Genomic DNA, 24,531 nt, shown 5'->3' on the forward strand with positions numbered 1-24,531 from the left:
CCAAGGCAATCAAGGCAATGGTCTGGGCCCATTGACAACGGCAGAGAAGTGGGTGCAGAGTAGGCCTCCTGTTCACCCATCCCCCGGCCAGTCTGGCCAGAAAGCGTGTTCCTCATTGTGAGCAGCAGGATCCGAGGCAGAGAGGAGGGTGAATGTGGGGCAGCCACCCGGAGGGCTGGCAGAAGCTGAGAGCTGGGCTGCCCATGCCTTTGATGGCGACCTGCATCCGCAGCATCCCTTCGGCTCAGCCTAGGACAAAATAAAAAGGCCCCGATCTTTCCACAGAGGAAGGGAAGGTTTTATTGTTGCAGGAGCATTGCTCAGGCACGCCCCTCACTGCCCATCTCTGCCCGTTCATGGCAGAGCAACTTTTCCCTCACTGGGCAGGGAGAAAGGCCAGTGGTGTTTTAGAGGCAGCTGGCAGATCGCTGGCTTGCTCGCTCAACTGCTTGCTGCCTGGAGCTCGCAGGCAGCGAACAAAACCTGTGTTGTGACCACCATCTCCTGCCTCTGCGCACCAAGGAGGCCAAGCAGCAGCGGGAAGAGCGTGGACCTCCTGAACCCCTGAGATGTTGTGAACGGGAAGACTCGACCCCCCCTTAGGATCCACAAAGCACTCACTGCCCCTCTGATACCTGCCAAGCTTTCTCCCACCACATTTTCTTCCTCCTCACCAGAAGTGCTCACACGCCCGGCAGGAAGGGGGAGGCTGGCGACTGGCTGGGCCTGTTTGAATGGCAAGGCTGTCCTCGCCAATTTGGCACAGCACGGAGGTCCAGCATCAGTTCAGAGGTTCCTTCCCCCACTCCGGGGATGGTCAGAGAGAGAGAGAGAGAGGGAGGGAAAGAGAGAGAGACAAGAGACAGAGAGGGGGAAGAGAGAGATGAGTGAGAGGAGATGAGAGAGAGAAAAAGAGAGGGGAGAGATGAGAAAGAGGGAGAAAGAAAGAGATGAGAGATGGGAGACAGAGATGAGAAAGAGAGAGGGGGGAGAAAGAAAAAGTTGAGAGAGAGAGATGAGTGAAAGGAGATGAGAGAAAGGGAGAGAGGGAGAAGAGAGAGACACAGAGAGAGAGACATACCTGTTTAAAAGAAAATAGAAAAATGGCTCTTTGAATGTTTAAGGTTGCAGACCCAGACGTCTGGATTAGGCAAACATCAAGGTTATTAAGTGAGCCTTGTGGTCATTAAGCAAACACTGTGGTTGTTAAACAAGTCCATTTTCCCCAATAGGCATTTTTAACCGGAAACCAGAAGGAATTGTTGGAAACTGGCAAAAAGCATAGAAAACCTCAGTCACATGACTGTGTGGAATGTTGTAATGACCTTTAAATCGCTCCATGGCTTAGGACCTGGGTACTTACGGGACCGCCTGCTGTTACCACACGCCTCCCACCGACCCGTACGCTCCCATAGAGAGGGACTTCTCAGGGTGCCGTCCGCCAAACAATGTCGGCTGGCGGCCCCCAGGGGAAGGGCCTTCTCTGTGGGGGCTCCCACACTCTGGAACGAACTTCCCCCGGGTTTACGCCAAATACCCGACCTTCGGACATTTCGTCGCGAACTCAAGACTCATCTTTTTATCCGCGCAGGGCTGGCTTAAATTGGGATTTTAATGTTTAAATTTATTAATTTTAAACGGGGTTTTCTTAGTATGGTAAATTTTAATTATTGGGCTAATTTAAAATAAGTTTTTTAAATCGTATTTTAAACTTGTATATTGTATTGTCGGTTTTATTATGCCTGTACACCGCCCTGAGTCCTTCGGGAGAAGGGCGGTATAAAAATCAAATAAAATAAATAAATAAATAAATAAATAAATAACTGGTCATAAGTGTGTGTGTCTGTGTGTGTGTACATGGCTGTCAAAACACCATAAACAGGTCAAGTAGCTCTGGGGAGGTTAGTCGTAAATTGAACACTTGCTAAGCAACTGGCCATTAAGCGAGGACCACTTATATTTGGTTTGCCTTAAGGGTTCAAAGCTGTATGGAATCTGTATGTAAGAAAGAAAGAAAGAAAGAAAGAAAGAAAGAAAGAAAGATAGGAGGGAAGGAGGGAAGGAGGGAGGGAATGATATATAGTTAGTTGGATGGATGGATGGATAGATAGATAGATAGATAGATAGATAGATAGATAGATAGATAGATAGATAGATACATAAAAGGAGGGAGAAAGGAAGGGAGGAGAGAGAGAAAAGGAAAGGACCGCAAACCCTGGCACTAGACGTGGCTTCAGAAGACACTTTGAAACAGCACATCAACCTAGGGCTGGAAAGGATCTCAGAGAACATCTAGTCCAACTCCCTGCTCCAGCAGGAGATTCTTACATAATCAGAATAGCAGGGTTAAAAGGGACCTTGAAGGCCATCTAGTACAACCCCCTGCTCCAGCAGGAAACCTTATATCGTCTGGATTATTTTAGTTCCTCTAACAGAGAGGAAAATTGCAGAAAGGAGAAGGAGTTTACTAGGACAAGGCTACCTTGCAGAGGAAGGCAAAGATAGTCCTTGACTTATGACCACAATTGAGCCCAAAATTTTGGTTGCTAAGCAAGAGGGTTGTTAAATGAGTTTCACCACATTTTACTCAATCCATTACATCTCCTGGCTCTAACAGTCATGTGCAGGCTAGAGAAGAACATCTGAAGGTGTGTGTAGTATTCTAATATACAGAATAGTTAAATGTGTGGCAGAAAGTGGACTCTGGGTGTGTTTTTCCAAGCGCAGTAAGTGAGGTTGAATGTATATAGTTTTAGAAGAGCTCTGTTTGTGTGTGTATGTATGTGTACAGTATAGTATACATAGTAGTTAATGTATCTTTTGTGTGCCTATACACACACACTATACTATGTATTATGTATGTACACATATGGCATATATAAAAAGGTAAAGATTCCCCTCGCACATACGTGCTAGTTGTTGCTGACTCTAGGGGGCGGTGCTCATCTCCGTTTCAAAGCCGAAGAGCCAGCGTTGTCTGAAGATATCTCCGGGGTCATGTGGCCAGCATGACTCAACGCCAAAGGCGCACGGAATGTTGTTACCTTCCCACTAAAGGTGGTCCCTATTTTTTCTACTTGCATTTTTATGTGCTTTCGAAACTGCTAGGTTGGTAGAAGCTGGGACAAGTAACGAGAGCTCACCCCGTTACACGGCAGCACTAGGGATTCGAACCGCTGAGCTGCCGACCTTTCAATCGACAAGCTCAACGTCCTAGTCCCTGAGCCACCACGTCCCCCTATGGCATATATACATAGGATTAAATAGTGTATTTTGGATGTTCAGCAGTAGTAAATAGACAAGGAGATTGTATCATGTTGAGGTGAGGAGAGGCCAGGGAAGGCGCCCCTTGACACGAGTGATGTCAAGTTGGCCACGCCCACCCAGTCACATGCCCACCCAGCTATGCCCACAGAACCGGTAGTAAAAAAATTTGAATCCCACCACTGAGAATAGTTAACTATATTCTAAAAGGATTTCATTTTTTTTCTCTGTTACCCAGCTGAACAGTACAAATGGTTTGATTGTCCAGTTTTTATAACAGAAATCTTGGATGTAGATTTGAGGATCTTAAACGTTTTATGAGATGAAAGGAATCAATAGACATGCTAAGCTGCCTTGTCATGTATGGCCTGAGACTTCATAGCAGCATTATGATTGTGGACCTGTTAGTCTAACACATATGATAAAACAGGTTTTGGATTGGGATTCTTGCATGGGTTGCAGATGTTGATCTCTGCAAAGTTTGCTGTGGAACTGAATATGAAAATAGAGAATCCTTGCTGTAGAATATTCTGATTTCCTTCTTGAAGGCCAAGAAGATCAAGATCGGTATGTCCATCTGATAATGATGGAGAATCTGGGTACCTGTGCATCAACTTTCAAAATTCTGCAATCACTGTGTTTATCGGTAATTCTGGGAGCTGAAGTCCTTATATTTTAAGGGTACTTATGGTGGGAAAAGTTGGTTAAAAATAAATTTAAAAATCCTTATTACTCCTCATCCAAATTAGATAACTTCTGCTGCTTCCATAGGGTTATTTAATGAAAAGCTCGAATTTTCCTTTCTGCAGATTGGATGTATGAGTTTGGAGAAGTGTGATGCTGCAAAGCATTTCCTTCTCTCTCTCTCTCTCTCTCTCTCTCTCTCTCTCTCTCTCTCTCTCTCTCTCTCCCACTCTTTTTAAAAAAACCTCTATAGGACTTCTTTGGTATTCTTTTTGTATGAATTTCTAGGGAATGGTTCACAACTTTGGCTCACCCCAAAGTTCTTTTTTCTTTACAAACTCCATGGTGACTTTCAAAATAAAAGGAATTCTTATTTGGTTCCTGCAGATTACAAATCCATCAGCTGGCCCCTAGTTCTGCTGCTGAAGGATTTGTTTGAGAAAAGAGCTGTGTTGGCATCCTCTGTTACTGAATGTGCCCCCTGGGAAGGCTGTTTGCCTATCCCTCTGATGTCTTGCTGCTTCTAAAGGCAATTGTGCTGAAGGGGGATGCAGGAGGGCCCCTCCACTCTGCTTCCACCTCCCTGCCCCCTCCCTGCTGAGAGCTATGCCTGGTGAGTTTCACCCTCTTCTTCCTTCCCAAAAGAGTTCACTGAAAGTTCGCTTCCAACCAGCACAAGGAGTGGCTCAGCTCTTTTTCTGCCTCCTCACACTTTGTCCCTCCTTGCAGGTCAGGAATCCCAGCGCCACCAAAGGTTGGCAGGCTGGGCACAGCTGACCAGTGGTTAAAAATACTCCTGCTGAGGACTGGAGGGAAAAGAGCATTGGAAAACATGACAAAATATTGATAGTCTCCATTTTCATTTTGAATGGAGTTAATATGACTTTCAGGGTTTGTTTTTAATCATAAAATGGAAAGGACTTGTTGATTTTGAAAGAAAAACTGAAGCCCACATAGGAGCCCTTTTGATTACCAAGTTTATTGATTTATGAGGAATCACCCAGACTAGTGACAGAGAGCATAATATAAATAATCTAATGAATAAAATAAATAACATATTTATTTTTGAGGGACATAAACTTCAACTTGCTTTTGCATGTGTCTATTTGATGTTAAAGAAAGGCTTTCTGAACTGAGGAAAGGAATCCCTGAATTATTAGAGATTCACAATCTTTCTTTTTATGTTAAGTGATTTAAGAGAAACATGATTTATTTATGAGACGATTGTGGGGTTGGCAATTCTTTTCAGGTTCACACTTGTTATCTGGCCCTTGAAAAACCATGCAGCATCCAGATAAAAGCCAGGGTTTGTAATTACTTGTTTATTAACCTTTTGGGTGTGATGATCACAATTAATAAACATTTTTTTATTGAAATTAGTTTGTTTATTGGCTTTAGTTTTTACTCTTTTATGGACTTCAGTTTCTACTGGAAAGTTAACAAGTCCCTTCTATTCTGATACCTTAAAAAGCCAAAAGCCACTTTTCTTCTTATTTGCAATGAAAATATGCTGTTATTGGTACCTCCCCTCTCTTTCTGTTCAATTTGTTCATTCTATTCAAGATACAGTTTTAATTATATTTTGGTTGTTTTGTTTACACTCAATAATCAGATACAAGATATACATTTCATTTTAAAATGTTGGAATTTTATAGGAATGGCAGCTAAGTAAGGTTGTGCCATCCACAAAATGGCAGTCATGAAGGACATATCTTAGAATGTTAGTTGGTTGATTTAACCCTTGGTACCGGGGTGAAATTCAGCCGGTTTGAACCGGTTCTGGAATCTGGGTAGGGAAAATTTTGACTGATTCATAGAACCGGTAGGAAAAATTTTGATTGGCCCTGGCCACCTGCCCCCCTCCTCTCACCTCTCCTATATTCTGTTGTTTATTAGCTCATCAGCTGATTCATGCTGCAGAGTGGATTGCGCCACTTCAGCTGAGCTAAGAAACATCTGATGGTTGGTCTTAGTCTCATTTGCCCTCAGCGGAAGTAAGAGCTGATGGTCATTGGAGCGGTGGTAAGAAACAGCTGATGGTCCGTGTTTCTGTGGGAGGGGAAATGTCACTTTAAGTGCTATGTCTCCAAGGGAATCTCTCTCTCATTTGCACCTTTTCCAAGACTGCTCAATTCACTTCAATTGAATAGAACACAATAGAATAATAAACCGACACTTTTTGCCGCTTTTTTCCTTCCGGCAGCAGGGCAAAGCTCTTAACTAGCTTAAGTGAGATGTCTGGGCATTCAGCCAAGAGCAATTATCACTTCGTAAAATGTTGCAAAGCTGCAAACCAGCTCAGCAAGGAAGCCATTGAGAAACTCAAACAATATAGCCGGTAGAAACTCCCTGCTTTACCCCAGAGGTTTGTTTTGCTGGAAGGGTGAGTTAGAATTATCTCTTCTCCCCAACTTTCCTTTTCACTTTCTTAGAAGTAGAAAGTCACAGGGCTAATCTGGAAGGGAATCACTGTGCTGAACCATTGAAAAGTGCAGGTAGTGGTTTTTCACCCTCTTTCTGCTTCTCCAGGTCTTTGACTGGGGGTTTTCTCTAGAGCAAAAGCAGAGAGTCTCTTCCAGTGAAGATTTCTCTATGCTTCTAATTTTCTTCCAGAGCAGAACAAAAAAGCCTCTTCCTGTGAAGGCTTTTCCAGTTTTTTATTCTGATTTTCTCCTGGAACAAAAGAAAGCCCTTTCTAGTGAAGTCTTCCCTGTGTGTTTATTCTGATTTTGCTCTGGACTGGAGTAAAACCATCTGATGGCAGGCCTTAAGTAACAATCCCATCCTTATTTTACTCCATGCATGGCCCACCCATTATTTAATTTACCACTTCTGTCTGTGCCTCTTTCTCAAACTATACTTGTCTTCCTCCCTCCCTCCCTCCCTCCCTCCCTCCATTTCTTCCCCCCACTCTCTCTCACACAGAGAGAGGTCCATGGTAAAATTGTCTTCCATGAAACCAGTCCCTGGTGCCAGAAAGGTTGGGGACCTCTGAATGCAGGGTCCCTACAGGAGAGCCCTTTTAAGGATTATGTATTAATAGAAAAGCAACTAACTTAGTTCTGATCCTAAATGCTAAAGCTGCTGCACATAAAAAACAGAGGAGCTCTGGTCAACTATCACAGCCACATTTTGGATCTGAGTGGAGGGCCTGGGAAAGGTGTCAGAATAACAGAATAACACTTAGAAGGGACTTTGGAGGGGACCCTATACCATTTCAGAGAAATGGCTGTCCAGTCTTTTCTTAAAAACCTCCAGTGATCAAACACCCAGAACTTCTGGAGACAAGTAGTTCCACTGGTTAATTGTTCTCATTGTTAGGAAGTTTCTCCTTAGGTTTAGGTTGCTTCTCTCTTTGTTCAGTTTCCATCCATTGCTTCTTGTTTTGCCTTCTGCTTCTTTGGAAAATGCATTGCCCCCCACTTCTTTGTGGCAGTCCCTTAAAAGCCTGTTGCCTATCACACTCTTGGGCAAAGCATGTGAGCTATTTCCTCCTTTCAATGGTCCATCTAAAGTACATCTAAAGCAGCGGTTCTCAACCTGTGAGTCAGGACCCCTTTGGGGGTCGAATGACAATTTGCCAGGGGTCGCCTAAGACCATCGGAAATATGGGAAGTATACTTGCGAGTCGAAGAATCGCGCTCCAATGGTTGACTCCACAAGCCAGCTGCAGGCTCTTCAAATCGCTAGCCGAATTCAGCTTCAGGCACGATGAATTAAAAAAGAGAGAAATCTTTGCTCTGATGTCTCCCTCTCAAGCCAGCTGCAATCACTCCCAATTGCTAGCCTAATCTGGCTTCAGGCGCGCTAAACTTAATAGGAGAGGAGTCTCCGCTTTAATGCCTCCGTCCTCAAGGCAATCGCAAGCAGTTCAGATCGCTAGCCAATACGGCTTCAGGCACGATAAATTCAAAATGAAAATAATTTTATGGTTGGGGTCGCCACATCGTGGGGAATTGTATTAAAGGGGTCGCAGCACTATAAAGGTTGAGAACCATTGATCTAAAGTATGTAAATAATAAAGTCGAAAAAAGGTGAACAATGTTTTTACATAGATAAGTTGAGGCTGGGTGTGACAAGGAATGTCTGAGAGGGGAGGGGGCCAGGCAAGGCACCCCTTGACATGAGTGACATTGAGTTGGCCATGCCCACTCTGTTACATGACTGCCAAGCCAAGCCACGCCCATAGAACCAGCAGGGAAAAAATTTGAATTTCACCCCTGCTTGGTACAGAATGCAACAATCTGCTTATTTTTGTTCTTTGGAGGGATGAGGCAGGAGGATATTTTTTTAAAACCATTTGGCTTGTAGCTTCCCATCATTCTTATATTTAAATACAATTTAAAGAGTCAGAGATAATATTGGAAATAAAGATAATAAGACACTGGCATTTTGTTGCAGCATGTCAGCTTCCTAAGTTTAAAAACTTTACATATATTAATGTAAAATGTCAGATGGGCCAGAATTTCTGGCAGACAACAAGGAATCCCAGCTCTGGAATATGATTATCAATTTCCAGCTGTGGTAAAAAGCAGATAATGATCAAGGTGCCTTTCAAAAAAAGGTATCAGACTATTGATAGAATTGGAATTTGAAGTTAGGTGGCTTGATATATGTATCCAATGTATACGAATGGGGGTTCCAGCTAAAAAGTTATTTTTAGCTTTGAATATTAGAGCTAAACATACTGTACATCTTTCCACTTTTAACCATGCGTTTGAAGCTTGCTTTAGGCACACATGCAGAAAATTTTAGTGTTACCCTGTTAAACTTGATAAAAGTTTTCATCGATTGCTATGAATGAATATAACCACTCCACCAAGAAGTGCAGCCTCTGGTTGATGAGTAGTTTGCTTCTTTGAAATGTTTTATATATAAGTTGTCCTCAATTTACGACCACAATTGAGCCCAAATTTTCTGTTCTTTAGTGAGACATTTGTTAAGTGAGTTTTGTCCCATTTTATGACCTTCCTTGCCACAGTTGTTAAGTGAATCATTCCAGTTGATATGTTAGTAACCTGGTTGTTAAGTGAATGTGGCTTCCCAGATTCCCTTTACTTGCCAGAAGGTCACAAAAAATAGTCTTGAGACACAGCAACGGTCATAAATATGAGTCAATTTTCCAAGCACATGATCATGGGGATGCTTCAAAAGTTGTAACTGTGAAAAATAGTCATAAGTCACTTTTTTCAATGCCTTTGTAACTTTGAACGGTCACTAAACAAACTGTTGTCGAGGTCTACCTGTACTTGCTCTTTATCTGCACATCTCTCTCATTTCTAGCTATGTGTCCAGGAGATCATTGGATTCCAATCTAGCTTTTCATTATATTATTAGGTGAACTTTTGGGCCTGGAAAGCCTCCTGCACCAACCTGGAAGCCAAAATGGGGCTGCTGCATGAGCCCCCCCCCCCACCCTGCAGCCCATTTTGGGCCTGGAAAGCCTCCTGCACCAACCTGAAAGACAAAATAGGGCATGGGGAGGCACATGTGCGGGGCACATGCATGGGATGCATGTGAATGCGTAGGGACATGTGCGCATGCATGGGGATGCATGCGCATGCGAAGGGGCAGGATGAATTCATGGGGAGCGCTCACATTGCATTTGGGAGGTTCTGGCACGTGTGCGTGCATTTGTGCTCATGCTCGCTTTGGGCACTCAGCACCAAAAAGGTTAACCATTACTGAACTATTTCAGATAAGTGACTGTTTAGACCAGGGATGTCATGTGACGTATTGGGATATTCCCCCCCCCTTTGCTAAACCGGGTGTGGGCATGGCCAGCGCATAATGCATCCGGCCCTAAGGCTGGGAGTTTGATAGCCCTGGTCTAGACTCTTTTTAATAACCTCCAGTAATGGAGTGCCCACGATTTCTGGGGCAAGCTGTTCCACTGGTTAATTGCCCTCATTGTTAGAAAGTTTCTCTCTTTCCAGCTTCTCTCTTTGATTAGTTTCCAACCATTGTTTCTTGTCCTGCCCTCTAGTGCTTTGGAGAATAATTTGACCCCCTCTTCTTTGTGCCAGCCCTTCAAGTAGTGGAATACTGCTATCATGTCGCACCTAATTCTTCTTTTCTAGCCAAACCCAAATCCTGCAGCTGTTCTTCATATGTTTTAGTCTCCAGGTCTTTGATCATCTTAGTTGCTCTTCTCTGAACTTTTTCCAAAGTCTCAACATCTTTTTTGTAGTATGGTGACCAAAATTGGTTGCAGAATTCCAGGTGTGGTCTTACTAGTATTTTATAAAGCGATACTAATACTTCACATGATCTTGATTCTATGCCTCTGTTTATACAACCCAGGATTGTATTAGCTTTTTTGGCTTCTGCTGAACACTGCTGGCTCATATTCAAGTGATCATCCACTTGGCTCCAAAGTCCCTCCCACAGTTACTGTATTTCTCACAAATACAGTAGGAATATTTTAAATAGCAGACTTAATGAAATCTAGAATGTTGATGGTAGTATCAAAAAGGTCATGAACATACATGACTCCAGATAAAGAGTACTTTATCTGGGGAGGCACTGATGTGAGCTATTACTATCATTTACTTGACTCTTGCCTGTCAAAGTTTGCAATCTCACTTTGCATTAAAGTTAATAAACCTTGAAATTCTAGGGTCATCTGTCTCTGGTCTAGAAATATTCTTTTTTCATTCCATTCATGATTCTGATTTTTTTTTCTTTGTAGTCTTGGTTCCCCACTCAAGCTAATTTTTCCTAATTTTCTTATATTTGGAATACTATACAACCTTTGCCAGCTCTATTAGAATTTTATTGTAGGGTTTTCCAGAATGTTTTAAAGTTTAGCTGGTTTCTTGATGGTGAAATTAAGAATTTAATTGCATTAGCAAACTTCTTAGGAACTTTGAGAAAAAAATGGTTTGTATCAATTTTGCATTATACTAAGGAATATTAATTTCTATTTTATGTTTTATCTTGTTTTACTGTGTTTTATTCAATTTTCTTTCTCTGAGTTTAACATTTTATTTTTGAAGTTTTACGTAACTATTGTATTATCTTTTCTGTTCATTATTGGGCCATTTTGTCTAACGGGTTCTTTTTTACTTTAATTATTCTGTAATTTAAAAAAATAATTCAGAATATGATATGAAAATATCACAACAAATTGTCCTGAAAAATCTGCCTCAGAATTTTTGACAGAAGGCAATCATAACTTTAAATTAAAAAAAAAAACAGTTTTCATCTCTGCTAAAACATTCTGTGGTGCCTTGGTGATACAATAGTTAGAATTCAGTACTGCAGGCTGACTTCTCCCCACTGCCAGGAGTTTGATCCTGACTGGCTTGAATGAGGATCCAGATTGTTGTGAACAATATGCTGACATTTGTAAACCACTCAAGAGTACTGTAAAGCACTTTGGAGTGGTATATAAGTCTAGGTGCTAGTACTATTCTCATACATCTTTCAAGTCAAACATGTATTTTACATCCAGAGCAGTGATGGGATTCAAATAGTTTTAACAACTGGTCCTCGGCCCTAATGACTGGCTGGGTAGGTGTGGCCAGGTGGTCATGTGACTGGGTGGGTGTGGCCAACTCAACATCACTCATCACACCTGGCCCCGCCTCCTGGCCACTCGCCTCAAAGGCCTCCGTGAGATACAATTTCCCTCTCTATTTATTTATTTATTTATTTGTCATAACAATATAACAATATATATATACAAGTGTTGCATAAAGGGTTATATAATATATGAACGTATATATGAGGAGAAACGAGGTACTAAAAACATATATATACATAGGGGAAGAAACAGTAGGACAGGAACGGTAGGCACGTTTGTGCTCTTATGCACGCCCCTTAGAGTCCTCTTAGGAAAGTGGTGAGGTCAACCGTGGACAGTTTTTGAGTAAAGCCTTTGGGGTTATGAGAAGAAACCACAGAGTCAGGTAATGCATTCCAAATATATACAATTCTGTTACAGAAATCGTGTTTTCTGCAATCTAAACTGGAGCGGTTGACATTGAGTTTAAATCTGTTGGTAGCTCTTGTGATATTGTTATTGAAACTAAAAAAGTCATTGACAGGAAGGACATTACAACGGATGAATTTACTACTATTTTATTTACTATTTACTATTTTATTTACTACTATTGAACATCCAAAATACACTATTTAATCCTATGTATATATGCTATATGTGTAAATACACATTATATAGTATAGAGTGTGTATAGGCACACAAAAAGATATATTAGGTACTATAGATAACACATACACAACTCTTCTAAAACTATACACATTCAACCTCACACACCCAGAGTCCACTTTCTGCCATACATTTAACTATAACTTCTGTACATTAGAACATTACACACATTTTCAGATTTACTACCCTAGCCTGCACATGTCCATTCGAGCCAGGAGATGTCATGGACTAGCCTGATTTTTATCTCTAAATTTTAATTGAATCTATGGGTTTTTAAAGTTTTATAATTTTATGCGGGAGTATGTTATTTTAACATTTGGGCAAATTTAAATTAGTTTTTTAAGGGATGTTTTTAACTATTGTGTGTATCTGTATTTTATCTGCCTGTTCACTGCCCTGAGTCCTTCGGGAGAAGGGCGGTATACAAATTAAAATATTCATTCATATTCATGGGCATTGCCAGGGAACCCTGCACAAAGAAGAGGTTGTCAGTCTGCACTGGCAGTGGACAATCAAAAGCGCATGGCTGGGGCCTATACAGTCGCCCTCCCCTCACCTTAATGAAGTTGATATCCTCGGTGTACTAACAGAAGCACTGTTGTGGTCCACCAGCAGCCCATAGACCTGGCAATGGAGTCAGTGAGGAGGCTGGAGAGGACAATGGGCCAGTCCTGGAGTCAGGGGAAGGCCTGGATGCGGGCTCTGCATTGGAGGCAGAGATGGGGCCAGGGCCATCTGGGAGCAATGTGCGGACTCCAGAGCCTCCAGAGGCAGACAGCAGAGGAACAGGAGGAGCCTGTTCCTAGTGCATACAAAGAGCTGCCAGAAGGCAAGAGCAGCTGAAGGACAACTCGGGAGTAAGGCCAGAAGATGATTGGCCACTACCATATCTTCACCCATATCTTCAGTAAATCACTAGAGATGTGCTATGTTCCTTCTTGCTTCAAATGCTCTACTATCATCTCAGTGCTGAAGAAGCCCACCATCAAGGGACTGAATGACTACAGACCAGTTGCTCTAACATCTGTAGTCATGAAAACCTTTGAAAGGCTAATGCTGTCCCACTTGAAAACGATCATGGATCCGCTGTTAGATCCCTTGCAATTTGCATACCTTGCAAATAGATCAACGTATGATGCTCTTAATATGGTTCTGCACTACATCCTACAACACCTTGACTCTCCAAAGACCTATGCAACAGTCCTATTTGTAGACTTTAGCTCAGCATTCAACACCATCATTCCAGACATTCTTCTAACTAAGCTAAACCAGCTACAGGTACCTGAACAGACTTGTAAGTGGATCACAAGCTTCCTAACAAACAGGAAGCAGCAGGTGAAGCTAAGCAGAATTACATCAGTTACCTGTACAATTAGCACAGGGGGCCCCCAAGGCTGTGTGCTCTCCCCACTTCTCTTCTCTCTGTATATCAATGATTGCATCTCTAATGATCCATCTGTTAAACTACTGAAGTTCGCAGATGACACAACAGTGATCAGTCTCATTCGAGACAATTTTTATTTATTTTATTTTAATTCGATTTTTATACCGCCCTTCTCGCGAAGGACTCAGGGCGGTGTACAGCCAACTAAAAATCCACAATATACACTTTAAAACAAGACTAAAACAAACATATTACAAGATGGCCAAAATTTAAAACAGTTTAAAACCCTAAAATATAAATAGCCCCAGTTAAAATTTAGTAAAACATCTAAGCCAGTCCCGCTTGAATAAATAGCTCACGGCGAAAAGTCTGAAGATCAGGCACTTGACATAAACCAGGGGGAAGTTCGTTCCAAAGCGTAGGAGCTCCAACAGAGAAGGCCCTACCCCTGGGGGCTGCCAGCTGCCAGCCGCCTGAATCCACATACAGATGGGAGGTTGAACGACTAGCCTTGTGGTGCAACCAGAATAATCTGGAACTGAACACACTCAAAACCGTAGAAATGGTGGTAGACTTTAGGAGAAACCCTTTCATACTTCCACCACTGACAATACTACACAACACAGTATCAACAGTAGAAACCTTCAAATTTCTAGATTCTACCATATCGCAAGATCTAAAATGGACAGCTAACATCAAAAACATCATCAAAAAAGGACAACAAAGACTGTTCTTTCTGCGCCAACTCAGAAAGCTCAAACTGCCCAAGGAGCTGCTGATCCAGTTCTACAGAGGAATTATTGAGTCTGTCATCTGCACCTCTATAGCTGTCTGATTTGGTTCTGCAACCCAACAAGACAGACACGGACTTCAGAGGATAATTAGAAGTGCAGAAAAAACAATTGCTACTAACCTGCCTTCCATTGAGGACCTGTATACTGCATGAATCAAAAAGAGGGCTGTGAAAATATTTACAGATCCCTCACATCCTGGACATAAACTGTTTCAACTCCTACCCTCAAAATGATGCTATAGAGCACTGCACACCAAAACAACTAGACACAAGAACAGTTTTTTCCTGAACACCATCACTCTGCTAAACAAATAATTCCCTCAACACTGTCAAACTATTTACTAAATCTGCACTACTATTAATCTTCTTATCGTTCCTATCACCCATCTCCTTCCACTTATTACTGTAACTTTGTTGCTTATATCCTTACGATTTATACTGGTAATTGATTGTTTCCTGATTGCTTAATTGTAGCCTATGACTATCATTAAGTGTTGTATCATTAAGTGCTAAATTTGTACTCTATGACTATCATTAATTGTTGTAAGTGTTGTACCTTGATGAAGGTATCTTTTCTTTTATGTACACTGAGAGCATATGCACCAAGACAAATTCCTTGTGCGTCCAGTCACACCTGGCCAATAAAATTCTATTCTATTCTATTCTATTCTATTCTATTCTATTCTATTCTATTCTATTCTATTCTATTCTATTCTATTCTGCTTAAAAGAGCAGCAACGAGCAAAGAACCCACTTTGTAGAAAAGTAACGTTGATTTCTGTGCTTCTTGTCAGCGTCTCTTGAACTTTGTGGGGGTTTTGCCAAGAAAAGCCTTTGGCAGGTTGCCAAAGACATCAAAGTTTGGTGATAAGGCCAAAGGATTGGTTATTAAGAATTTTGTTTTGGACTAAGCTGAGAATGAATTAATTCTCAGCTGTTTTAATAAAATAAGTTTGTTGAGGACTGAATTGTGTTTAATAATCACTACTTGGGCCTTGGTCACAACAAGCACTGGCAATACATGTTAAGGCCATAGTTGCTTCCTGGCTCCCCTCATCCCAGAAGCACCAACCTCACACTCTCCCCTCTGCTAGCAGCTGCCCTCTTCTCCCTCTCCTTCCCTGCTTTTGGGCGATCCCATGTTCCCTGCCACTGCCATTCCAGAAGGTGGGGGAGCTGGGAGGCCAGGCACTCCCACAACCCGACCCGGTGGGCAGGCAGGTGGGAAAGGGGTGAGCCAGTCGGCGCAACTTCACAGCCCCTGGCTGCCCCCCTCTGGTGGCAGCCGCAGCAGGTGAGTCTGGGTGGGGGAGAGATGCAGGCTGGGGGAGGGGGCTGAGCAATTGGAATACTGGAAAGCCAAACCACTCCCCAGCCCAAGCAGGTGTGGGCTTGGTGGGGCCTGCGGGACATGCCTAGCTTTAAATTCCCATTCCTTTCTTTCTAAAACTGCTCAAAAGAGGGAGGGGAGGAAAGTCCCCACCCTGCCCCTTTGTCCTTGTACATGACAGCAACTTACCAGGTGAGAGGTGAAGGGAAGCAAGTGGGGAAGGAGCCCAGAGAGCACCTGGGCTGTGGGCGCTGCATGGTAGGCCACAGGTGAAGGCAGACAAGCAGGGAAGGAGCTGGAGAGCAGCTGGGGCAAGGGCAGGCAAGTGGGGAAGGAGCTGGAGAGCAGCTGGGGCAAGGGCAGGCAAGTGGGGAAGGAGCTGGAGAGCAGTTGGAGCAAAGGCAGGCAAGCGGGGAAGGAGCTGGAAAGCAGCTGGGGCAAGGGCAGGCAAGTGGGGAAGGAGCTGGGGCGCAGGCACCACATGGTAGGCCAGGGGCAAAGGAAAGTAAGCGGGGAAGGAACCGGAGAGCAACCTGGGCATGAGTCTAGGCTACCTACTGGGTACTGGCAAAGGCTGGCGAGCAAGGCAGGTGAGTGGCCAAAGCAGACAAGGCGAGAAAAGGAGTGGCTGTAAGAGGTAAGCAGGGCAGGGCCAGCCAGTGGTGGGATTAGCCGGTTCACCAAACTGCACAGAATTTTAACCAGTTTGTCTGAACCGGTCTAATCCGGCTGAATCTCACTGACAGCTTTGGAAGCCATATTAGGCCGGAAGCTTCCGTGCTGCCACTTTCTCATGTGTGGGAAAGTAGGAGGGGGGATTTAGTAGAGGGGTTGTCTTTAGACATAGTAGCATTCTTCCTGTCGGTCAAGGTCAGGCCGATCCTGCATCTGGAGAAGGAGTGGTTGGAGTGCTGTCTCGAAATGGGACGGTTGGCGATTGGAGCATGTGATCGACTGAGGAGTGAGGGAATGGTTTTGGGGGTTTTGATTTACTGAGGAAAAACCTGGACCTCTCAGCTTCGGGTTTTCCCAGAGGTGCCAGTTTACCTATCCTAGTAAATAGAACTTTGAAAGATGCTTGCTTCAGAGTTTTTACTTGGAGTTTGGGTTTTTTTTTTTCTGGAACGCTGACACTCACCTCTGGTCCAGAGCCATGATCTTTAAAAATAGTTATGAAAATTTGAACTATCTGTTGCTTATAGGCTGTTTGAAGGAACTTTTTCCATGTTCCTAAAGCAGTTTTGATTTTATAAAGCCTTTTTTTACTAGACATTAGGTAAATGAAAAATGAATAAATACACTAACATTTAATTTAATATTACAGTAACATGTAATGCAAAATTTAACAAAATAAAATAAATGGAGCCCAAAGCAAGGAGCAAATACCTTTGTTGAATTAGAATTCAGTATGCTTATATGCTTGCCAATCATTTCGGTTATGAAGCTGGAAAGAAGCTGGACTTACATTGTAGCAGAGGGATTCAGTAAGAGCTCTCGTTTTATGTTACGCCTGTCTTCACTCTTCATGAAATGTTCAGCTGACATAGTGGTAAGGTTATGCTGATAAGCAAGTTGGTGATTCTTGTGTATCTTTGTTTTTATGTTTTACATGGTATAGTTTTCAATTGTAGCAAAGAATGGCTTATTCTGAAAATACGTTGTCCTTGAAATGGATACACTGCTAGGGTAGCGACATAATGGCAGGGTATAGTTTGGCTTATTTACATAACTAGCCAAATACTGTATCTTGAATGTTCATGTTTATTCTTTCACTCCTTATTTCCATTAAGTGCAAAAAGGGCTATTATAGGATTCGCCTTTATTATGTCTGTATAATATAAACTAATAATCAAGCCGAAATCCTCTCTTTTGTCAATCAGAAGTCTGATCTCAATCTTTTTTTCTGTGTATATAGAGTAGACTTGTTTGGGAGGCTGTTTTTTCTGAGCCAATACGTAGTGGACAACTTTTGTCTACCTTGTAGGAGAATCTTTATCTTAATCTAATGTAAGGTTTTGCCACTACTTCCCTGTTAGAAGGAAGAGTTGCCAACATTTGTCTGCAAGAGTGACTTTGTCCATAACTGTTACAGAAAATACAATCGGTCTCATATCTCCTGTTACGATGTTCCCTTCATATGACAAAGTGAACTAATAATGGTTTTCTTAACACCCAGACATACAAGATCAGAAAGGGAGATTATTTGATTTGTCTTATCTGATAGATGCCCAGTATCTCTAGTAAGGCTGCTAAATTTGATGCGGTTGCCATTGCTTTTAGATGCTTAATTATCTATCATTCTTGATATTTTGTTTTCCCTTAGGCTGATTTACGTTTTATGTCTACTTTACTTATCATTTTTGACTGCTTTAAAATGCATGCTTCTTTTAGTTTGTAACTGTTGGTCTTTAACTGTAAAGTCTATCATTATTAGGTTACTATTAATAATTGTAACTATTATTAATCCTCTTTACTTTGGGGGAAAGAGGAAAAGAAAAGGGGGAAAAATGTATAAATTTCAAGCTTGCATACTTAGCAAACAGCTAAATTTAGATGGACCCAATATATTAAAAAGTTTAGGCTTTAGGGAAAATCAGAATTCTCTTATTAATATTGGGGGTGAAATAATTACAGGTAGCCCTTGACTTACAACCATTTGTTTAACAACTATGCAAAGTCACAATAGCACTGGAAAAAGTCCTTGCATTTCTGACTTTCCTAGCATCCCCAGTCATGTGAATAAAATTCAGATACTTGGTAACCAATATATATTTATGATGGTTGTAGAGTCCCAGTGTCATGTGATCACTATTTGCAACCTTCCCAGGTGGCTTCTGACAAGCAAAGTCAATTGTGGGGGGGGGGGAAGCTGGATTCACTTAGTACCCACATGATTACCAATGGAAATTCTGATCCTAATTGTGATTGTAAGTCAAGGAGTACCTCTACAATTGTTGACTGTAAAATTAGAAAAAAGTGTTTTTGTCCTAAGTGCATTGGTGGGATTCAGCTGGTTCGGGCTGGTTCGGACAAACCAGTTGTTAAAATTCTGCACTGGCTCCACCCCACCTCGCCAAGTCACTCTTCATCTTGCCTGCTCGCCTGGCATAGCTGCTGCTGCTCTCTATCTGGCTCCCTTGCTTGCCTCGACCACACAGTCTCTGCAGGCCAGCCAGCTTGCCTGCCTTCGCCGCCGCGGCTGCATCCCATGCAGTCTAGCTCCCCACAGCCCAGCTGACTGGCCCTGATCTGCCTGGGTGAGCCTGCAAGCAAGCCCTGAATCCCAGATTAATTGCCTCCCACGTGGCCCAGCCAGATTGCGTGCCTTCCACCACCGTAGCCCAGCTCTCTGCCTCTGCCTTCCTTTACCAATCTCTGCTCCTCCTTGCTCACCTAGACTAGACTCACCCAGCTGCCTTGGCCTGCTCCCACCTGCTCCAGCAGCAGAAGCCTTGAGGCAGAGGTCAGCCAGGCGCCCCCTCGGGGAAGCAGGGCTGGGAAGGGTACTTGTCTCCAAAGCTTCCCGTTTCTCTCACCCTCCACCTCCTACCCTTCTCTCTGCCTCAATCCGTTCCTCTCCCTCAGCCTCCTATCGCTTCTCAAGGCCTGTTGAGAGCAGCCCTCCACGACAGAGCCCTTCCTGGGGATTGAAGCCTTGGACAATCTGATTTGTCCCAAAGGCCTTGAGGAGCTGCAGACATTCCATGCGCCTCCACTGGCCTAACTGTCCTGCCTTTCAGATCCCAATGGGGCCACTGCCTGGTGGCAGCGGCCCTCTGGGAGGGGACACAGATTCCCAGGGCTGCACATGTGCACTGCAGCAGAGCAGCAGTCTCAGCCTCAGGGTGGCGTCTCCCCTGAGGGCTGCTCGCCATCAGCCTTACCTTCACAGGCAAATGCATGCTGTCCCTGTTGGGATCTGAAGGGCACGGTATTCAGGCCAGTGGAGGTGCATGGATCTAGAAGGTAAAGCTCCGCTGGTGGTGAGGGAGGGAGACCTGCTTCACTCGGCTTAAGAGCTGCTCGGGAGACATGATGAGGCTCGCTCAACTTTTGGGCCTGGGGTGCTTGGCTTCCATGGGGCCTCCAGGCGACTGCTGCCCGTTTGCCTTCCCCTCCATCTCGGGTCCCGCATCCAGCCCATGATGGGGGATGCACCACTTCTGGGCCGGGCTCGCCAATGGGTGGGCAGGCGGCCCTCGGGGAAGATGTTGCGCTGAGGCTGCTGCTTTGCTGTGGTGTGCATGTGCATATGCACACCACAGCTTATGCAGCTGTGGTGTGCATGTGCATATCCGCCCACCATCCTGGAGCACCACTGCTCCCGCCACTCTGGAGCTCACCTTCTGCCGCTACCTTCTGCTGCAGCTCTGGAGCTTGCCTTCTGCCACTCTGCGACCTCTCTGGAGCTCACCTTTCACTACTGCCACCTCTCTGGAGCTTGCTTTCTTCCTTCTTCCACTGCCACCGCTGCTCTGGAACTTGCCTTTGAGATGGATCAGTTTGTCCAAGCCATGCTTTTCTCCCCAGGAAGGGCTCCGTCGTGAAGAGCTGTGTGCCCAGACCAGGTGCTTTCTCTTGGGCCTCCTGCCTCACATGGGGTGGCGGGACGAAGAAGTGTGTGGCCAGGAAGGCTGCCTGCATTTTTTGCAGCCAAAGCCAGGATGTCTGCAAACCCGCAAGTATATATGAGGTCTGCCCTGAGCAGAAAGTTGAGCTATAAGACCTCCAAGGTACCTTCTTCTAGCCTATGATTCTAAAATCTCCAAGACAAGGAATTTGTTTAAATTTTGTGTGTGAGAGAGGGGATGTGGGAAGGGTGGCTTCTTAGGGGTGATTTTGGAGAAGTATCAAGAGAAATGCCAAAAGGGCAATCTGCTTGGGATTAAATTCCAAATGAAATTTGGTCTTCAGGGTAAGAAGACATAAAGAACTTTCAACTGCAGGTTTCTAAAAATCTTATTAAAATGAATTTCTAGAGGCAGCTCTTTAACTCATTAGTTCAGAGGGAGCAAAAGAGATCGGGTCACAATGAAGGTCTTAGCTATTTACTTCAGGAATAACAGAATAACAGACTTGAAAGGGACTTTGGAGGTCTTCTAGTCCAACCCCCTGCTCAGGCAGGAAAACTGAGGATGCCAAAATCTGAGTAGATTTTTCATGCCTGAAAATGATGTCAGAATAACACTTAGAAGAACCTTGGGGGTGGAACCCTATTCCATTTCAAAGAAATGGCCGTCCAGTCTTTTCTTAAAAACTTCCAGTGATCGAGCATCCAGCACTTCTGTAGACAAGCAGTTCCACTGTCAGGAAGTTTCTCTTTAGGTTTAGGTTGCTTCTCTCTTTGTTCAGTTTCCATCCATTGCTTCTTGTTTTGCCTTCTGCTTCTTTGGAAAATTCCTTGCCCCCCCCCCTTCTTTGTGGCAGTCCCTTAAAAGCCTGTTGCCTATCGTACTCTTAGGCAAAGCATGTGAGCCATTTCCTCCTTTTAGTACATCCATAGTATTTACATGCAGATAATAAAGTAAAAAAAAGGTGAACAACATTTTTACAGAAGTTTAGATACGTTGAGGCTGGGTGTGACAAGGAATGGTTGGAAGGGGAGGGGCCAGGCGAGGCACCTCTTGACGTGAGTGACATTGGGTTGGCTCCACCCACCCAGTAACATGACCATCTGGCCACACCCACCCAGTCACATGACTACCTGGCCACGCCCACCCAGTCACATGATCACCTAGCCAAACCCACAGAGTCACATAGCAGACCCACCCAGTTACATGTGGCCATCTAGCCACACACACCTAACCATGCCTACAGAACCTGTTGTTAAATTATTTGAATCCCACCACTGCCTAAGTGTATAAAGACATTTCTGGGTTTGATTTATGGAGATTGTGAATATTTATAAGTCATAATTATGAAAAATCTTTTTTCCAGCCTCTTTACCTATCTAGATTTTGTGATCAAGCAACTGGCTAAAATGAATTAAGAATTATTAAACATTCCTGTCATCTTCAAAATGTGTGTGTGTGCGCACGTGCGTGCATATTCACATATACATATACATATACATAGATATATACATAGATATACACAGAGAGAGAAAAAAAACTAATACGGAAAATGTGTAAAACTGGTTTATTTTGGAGATCCTGTAGCTGGAAGCAAATACAGCAGATTAAAATTGGTGCATTTAATTTCATAGCAATTTCCAGTCTAAAATAAATGAGTTTTACACTTTTCTAGTAGCTGTACACATCACTGATTGGTTGGCAGGTGCCACATCTTAAAAGTGCTCCCTTCTCCAGAGCAATTTTTCAAATCTGAACAAAAGTGAAGTTGTGTAAAACCCTTGAAGAAAAATAAATGGGTCTGAAGCATTACAGTGACAGTTTTTCTCAGCTAGTATCCAGTAGTGGGTTTTAAAACCTGGCATTACTGGTTTGCTATCGGCAGCGCCCGGGAGCGCGCACTCACTTTGTGAGTATACAGTGCTTCTGCACATGCGCAGATTGTTTTTGATGAAATCTGGGCAGGTCGGCGAAGCCTCCCGCCGCTGCCACTACTGGTTTGCCCGAACCGGGGCAAACTGGGAGCAACCCACCATTGCTAGTATCCTTTCAATTGCAGTATTTTTTGCCACTATAGCAGTGTTCAGGAAGTATAGTTTTAAAATGTTAAGGGAAGAAGTGAAATAAGGAATTCTAAGCAAATAGAGTTTTATGAAATTTTACCCCCTTTTTAGATTTTCAAAGGGTTTTTTTTTGGGGGGGGGAATATTACTGGAGTTTTGTGTGATGCTTATTTCATTCCATTAACAAAGATCCAGCCTGGAAAAAATATGGTTCTTAATTCACTCGATTCAGTTAAAGGCATAACTCAGGTTAGTATGAAAACTTGCTTACACCAGGAAAGATTTGGGGGTCAGCTTTGCTCTATATCTCAACATTCCTCATCATTGTCACATTTTTACCATACCATACCATACCACACCACACATTCTAGATTCACATTTTATAATGTACTAAAAAGTGATGACCACTATTCTGCAAAGGTTTACAAAACATTTTCTAAAGCTGCAGGGATCCCAATGATCAGACACAGCCAGCCTTGAAATGGAAAAGATTTGGGATAATAGTTTTATTTTTACATCTGTGACTGTTCTGTAAAATTCTGTCGGTTTGGCATTAAATCATCTAGGTAGTTACAATGAATCCCATCTATACAATGAATGCCATCTATGGATCGGCAGCCCTCTCTTGTTTTTGCTAAAGTCAGTATTCATGACTCAATGATTACAAAAAGATAAACAAGATAGTAGCAAGATGGAAGCGATTACTCACTGGAAAGATTATGTTACTCATTTTGGCAAAAATCATACAAATGATTTTCCAGATTTCTGGGGGAACGCCCTATGATTTGAAAATGAAATTTTAGCTGTTCTAATGCTGTTGATACATCTGGGAGAAATCAAAATGGGGTTCTGCAATAAGAATCTTGTACCATCCAAACATGGAAGTGGTAGTGTCGTGCTTTGGATGATATGCTACGCAGGATGTCGTCATTGAAAGGACCGTGTATTCTGTTGTGTAGTTAAGCATTCTACATTAAAAAAATAGGGTGGTGCCGTTCACTTTCTTCCTTCGCCCACTGTGAAACGAAAGTGAATGGTGGCGGCGGTGTTTTGGAGGGCACCGCTTGTGCAGCACTGTCCAGGACATCAGCTTGCCCTCCTAGAGCACCATGGTGGCATCCCTCAGCCCCAGAGCAGCGGCTGCATCTCCACCAAGGGCCACCCAGCCACCCACTGGCCAGGCCAGACTGAACACCGACCTTGGAAGGCAAGTGGGCATGGGGGACTGCCAGAAAGGCAGCGTGGAAGGCAGGCAAGCATGGCAGGACTGTGGCCGTGGACCGGTTCGGGGGTGTGGCCAGCCAGCGATCACTACCAGTTCGGTGAACCAGCCCCAATGTCCACTGCCAGTTCACCCGAACTGATCCAAACTGGTAGCATTTCACCCCTGATCCCACCATACATGTAAGTCTCATGAACAAGGAACAGATAAAGGAGAATACATTCAGCACTTTGGAATCGTCACATTTCATGTAAAAGTTGCAACAGGACCTGAAACAAATAATTCATAGTAGAAAATGATCAAATGTTGCTGAATTAATAATATTATTTTTCACACTGGCATACTACATATTAGATTACTTTACTTAGAAAGTAAATAAAAACAAGTATCAATTTTGTTATTTGTTATGCCTCAATATTGTGGCAAAGAGCAAAAATTCAGAAAATACTTTTTGACTAGTACTAGTCATACTGATGACTACTTTTTCATAGAACTGTGTATGCAATACTAAGTAGCAAAATAATAATGATGCGTAATTTACTTGGCAGCGCTCTCCCCATCTCTCTCTGTATATCTATCTTTTCCTTCTTAAAAGATCTTGAGGGAATATTTTCATTGATATATTTTCATTACTGGCTTTGTTTCACTTTTTAAAAAACAATAATTAGATGCATAATGAATCACCAAATCATTTTTTAAAAATCTACTCATTAAGAGCATTACTTGAGTGCAATGCCCAGTTTTTGGACTCAGCAGTATTTTTTACCATGCTGCTTGCCTGGAATTAATTAGGGCTCACCAAATATGTTTCTGCATATAATATCAATTCATAAACACCTCTTTCCGGGCATCAAACCCACGTTTCCAGAGCCTTTTAAAGAAATATTTCAATAGATAACGAAGGTGCCACTGTGGTTCCGTGGTGAGGGCTGTGCTCTCGCCCTTCTCCTGTAAATGGTTCCTCCTTTGCTCAAGTAATTGTCGTCTCTTGTCTGCTAATGATTATAAATGAGTAGCTGAGTGTATAAAAAGTTAATGAAGTTCTGC

At 43.1% G+C, this 24,531-nt stretch overlaps 1 protein-coding gene across 4 annotated transcripts in view; it reads left to right on the forward strand.

Annotated features, from left to right (window-relative positions):
- Positions 1-24,531, forward strand: part of PBX1 (PBX homeobox 1) — a 313,418-nt gene that overhangs the window by 18,410 nt on the left and 270,477 nt on the right. The gene's annotated exons all lie outside the window — the stretch shown is intronic.

Source organism: Ahaetulla prasina, chromosome 3, assembly GCF_028640845.1.
Source record: "Ahaetulla prasina isolate Xishuangbanna chromosome 3, ASM2864084v1, whole genome shotgun sequence".
Lineage (NCBI taxonomy): Eukaryota > Metazoa > Chordata > Lepidosauria > Squamata > Colubridae > Ahaetulla > Ahaetulla prasina.